This window comes from Marmota flaviventris, chromosome X (assembly GCF_047511675.1).
Source record: "Marmota flaviventris isolate mMarFla1 chromosome X, mMarFla1.hap1, whole genome shotgun sequence".
Classification (NCBI taxonomy): Eukaryota; Metazoa; Chordata; class Mammalia; order Rodentia; family Sciuridae; genus Marmota; species Marmota flaviventris.
The window spans coordinates 54,295,462-54,299,648 of NC_092518.1; the positions used below are offsets into that span (position 1 = coordinate 54,295,462).

General features: G+C 49.0%; 1 pseudogene; it reads right to left on the bottom strand.

The window, feature by feature from the left end:
- Positions 1-2,705: 2,705 nt before the first annotated feature.
- LOC114081451 (WW domain binding protein 1-like) lies at positions 2,706-3,912 on the bottom strand (annotated as a pseudogene).
- Positions 3,913-4,187: the final 275 nt, after the last annotated feature.

Genomic DNA, 4,187 nt, shown 5'->3' on the forward strand with positions numbered 1-4,187 from the left:
CACAGTGGTTAGAGCCACTCTGTCTTCAGAACAGGAAATGTGTCACCGAGACTGCCCAGAAAAATCTGACCAGCTGAATCTTATTGCTTAAAATACACATATTCACAATAACTGACAAATGGTGACGTGCCTCACACAGGAATGTGTTAGCATTTGAAAATCTTCTGACTGTAGCACCAAACCCTCCACAAATCCTTTCCTTCTCATTCATTTGGAAAACCAGACTCAACCAAGTCTCTCTGACCCACTGACTATTCCTTCAGTTCCCTATCTCCTTCTCTGAGCAGGAAGCCTCCAGCAGCTGTAGCCAACTGCGGCTTACTAGTTAAGCCCAGCTTGGCCACTGTGCTTCTTCTCAGGCTTTCAGGGTAAGATGCTTCAGTGAAGCCAACAGTCAATACTCAGACCAGCATAGAGGGTCAGATTCATCCATTTGATCAGTTAAATGAAGAAGGATTCATTTTGGTAAAACTCATTCTCCTTGGAGACACTTCAGTGAGTTGTTTGTGATTTTGAAAGGAAGATGGAAGGTAGGCATCTGAGGGCTGCGGTGCTGTGGCATCCTTCTGGCCACATGCCAGTCTGCCTGTGTCCACTGAACTCAGCAAAGGAAGGACTGTGCTGTGGCACTGTGGAGTCTGCCAAAGCCTCCTGGCTATTCTGGGCAGGCTGATGTCTGGGCCACAGCAAGGCCAAGCTTGTCACTGAAGAGCCAATCAAGTTTCTGTCTGGAATTCCACTTTTGCCTTCGGTACCAAGTGGTTGTGGACACCCTCTGGGGGCTGAGATCGAAGGCAAGGAGTAGCGGAAGGAGGCAAACAGGTTCAGAGCATGCTTCCATTAACAGGGAACAGAACACAGGCCTCTGAGCATCCATGGAGCAATGTGCAAACTGCAGTGGAACTTGTACCTTGAGCACAGTATATCAGGCAAACACAGGGGGGCGCCGTCGACAATGCTGCCAAATACACTTGAGTACACAGTAAGACATTTATTCGGTAAACAGTAAATACATAAAATAAATTACCTTGAGAGGGCCATGTTGCTTCAGACGTGTGGTTAACATGAGCAGGATGGCTGCCATTCAAAGTATCTTCACAGGAACACAGGGTGTGGGGCTCACACACAAGAGACACACACACTACAGGTCATTCAAAGTCATTGTCTATAGACTTCACTTTGTTCGACATGAATTTTGGTTTTGTGGAATCCAAACAGACACTCATTCACCTCACAGCCTTGTATTTATCTATGTACCTAAGTATCTATCTATGTTTTTTTTTCCTTTTTTTACTGTAACATCAATGCCTAGCCTGAATATCATCATTCAAAAGTGGGAGAAGAACCAAACTTTTCATATGAACAGGGATGGATGGGGAGTGTTAGTTTCAGCTGATTGCTTTCTCCTTTCAGAGTTTTCCTATCAAGGCTCAACTGGTTATCCAAAACCAGACAATAGTAATAAGGATCCTGTGGTCCTTCTGGAGGCTGCCTCCACCTTCCTACCCGGGCCACCGAAACTCCTTACATAGGTTTCAGAAAAGTGAGTCACCCCATCCCAATGGGCTATGGACAGGGACAGAGCATGAGAACCACAGATAACCAAGGGATTTCTTCCAAGTGGTCAGTTTAAAACAAACAATCAAACACAGAACAACAAAAGACTTATTCAGAATCAAAGAGAAAATACTGTGTGAAAACCAGACTATGGGGGTTCCTTTCCCAGGACCCATAGCTTCCTCAGACCATCTATTCATAAGAGTACAAGGAGATACAAAGTCCTGCAGACCATGTGCTAGGGATGGACAAGGACACTGATCACCTGTGGGCACAGACCAAAGGGCAGAGATGCAGGAAGCTGCACTTCTCTCCACTCCCAGATTTAGGGCTTACTGCTCAGAGCTAACCCACTCCAAGCCCACACACAAACATCTCCTTCTGGCTCAATTGCAGCCACACTTGTGGAAGGCCAACCTGGGAAAGCACAAACTTCCCTTGTCCAGAAGAGAATTCTTGCAAACCCACTGGTAAGGTTCTTGTTTCTAGCTGGTGTTCGTTGTTTGTTTTTAAAAAGAAAAAACAAAGAGAAGGCAGTCTACTCTTCCACACCTGAGCCTGCTGGGAAGGAAGGGGCCCCTCCAGGATGCACAGTGGTACATTTTCTTGTTACATGGAATTTGAGAGATCCAACAAGCCTCCTATCAACCTGTCCACCAGCTCTCATCCTCCCCCAGAATTAGCTCAACTCTGGCTGTGCAGACACTGGCAGCCACGGCTGACAATCCCTAGGCCTCTGTGGGCTTCCCTCTTCAACCAGGGCTAAGATAGGTTGCTTCTGCTGAACTGAGACACAACAAAGTTCTCTTAAACTAAAACCAGAGCATAAATCCACTACATCACCAAGAATCATCTCAGGACACAGTCCCAGTCCCCTTCTTTGGGGGCTTTAAAACACATCTCTCTGACCAAAGCAGGTAGGTGAGATATGACTTGAAAGGAGGGAAGAATCCCTCCACAATACTGTGCTTTTGTGAGGGAGAGGCACCCACACCCCAAACTGTACTTGGAGATGTAGGAAAAAGCAGGAGAGGAGAAGGGAAAAAACATGGCTGTACCACTTCCTCTGAAAGTCACTTAATGCTTCTCTCGTGAGTCTCCCTTACCCTGGTTGCTTGACAAGTTTCTGGGCACTGGCAGGGCCTACTCTAGCTGGGGTAGCTGCTGCTCTGGGAGTTTGGTGAGTCCTGCTCATTGATGGTGTTGAGCAGCAGGCATGTGGGTGGCTGAGACAGGTGGGAATGTCCAGGCTCTTGAGCCTGCTCCTCAGAGGGCTGGCAGAGGCCTTCCTCCTCATCACCAGGAGGCCTCACATGGCAGCTGTCACAGAAGTCCAGGGGCCCATCCAGAGCATCATCAATGAGTGTGGTGAACTCTTTGAGGTCATCGTCATGATGGCCCTGGTTGCACACACACACCTCAATGCCTGAGTCACCTGTGAAGTGGTGATGTCTGCCAGGTGTCTTGTCTTTGCTATCGGGGAGCACACTGCCATACTCAGAGCTGGGATCTTTCAGTAGCTCCTCCTTACATTCTGAATCCTTGTCCAGGAAGGCCACTGGGTCTAGCTCCCCCAGGCCGACCACTGAGCCACTGGGCTCCATTTGAGGGGCTTTGGTGGCTGCTTGGTCAGTTGGCATGTCAGAGGGCTCAGGATCAGCGATGCTTGGGGGTCTTGTGCTGCTTCTGCTGGGCACAGACAAGGGGCTGCTCTGTGCCCCCTGGGAGCCCCTGGTAGGATCAGCACCTGGAGGGCTGCCCCCTGCAGGGCCCCACTGAGGAGGCAGCAGCTGCTGCTGCTGTAGCTGTAAGGCACTGTATGGCGGGGGAGGAGTTGGAGGTCGGTTCACCACTTCCTCATAAGAAGGTAGTAAATAGTTTGGCAAAAATCTGAAATAAAATGGCAGTGCTGAGTAATTGTGGGCTTCCCGGTAGGCAATCAGGTTGATTTTATGTTGCTGCTGCTGGGCCTAAAGGCAGTGCTTGGCTTGGCGGTGGTGGCAGACACAGCAGTGGCTCAGGATGATGATGATGGTTCACACTAGCCAGAACCCAACACTGTCCCTAAGAGAATCAAAAAAGGCCGGCCAGCCCATGGTTTCCCAATGAGCAGAGGCAGTAACCGGGACCCTGGGATGCCAAGAACCTCCTGGGCAAGGACTTACACCAGAGTTCATAGTAATAGTTGCAGCACTGAGACTGTCCACAGCAGTGTCCTGTGTCACAGATGTAGCTTTGATTGTTGGTACCCACACAGGCTTCCTTATCCTGCAGGAGTTCAGCCCTGACTGACAGAGTGCTGGGCAGCGCATGGAGGAGCAGGAGCTCCATGCCACCCAGGAACCTTCTCTCCATCCCCCTCCTGCTCCTGCTCCTCCACCATGTGCCGCCACCTCCCTCCTCCTCCCTCTCTTCTTCCCTCTTCTTCCTTCTTCACTTCCCCTATTTTCTCTTCTAACCATTGAAAGGTGTCCAATCTTGTAGTAAGGTCGTTGATCCTTTTTGAGTGTACTTTTGTACAGTGTGAGAGACAAGTATCTAGTTTCATTATTTTACATACAGATATCCAATTTTCACAGCACCACTTATTGAAAAAGGTGTTCTTTCTCTGTGTATGTTTTTGACACTTT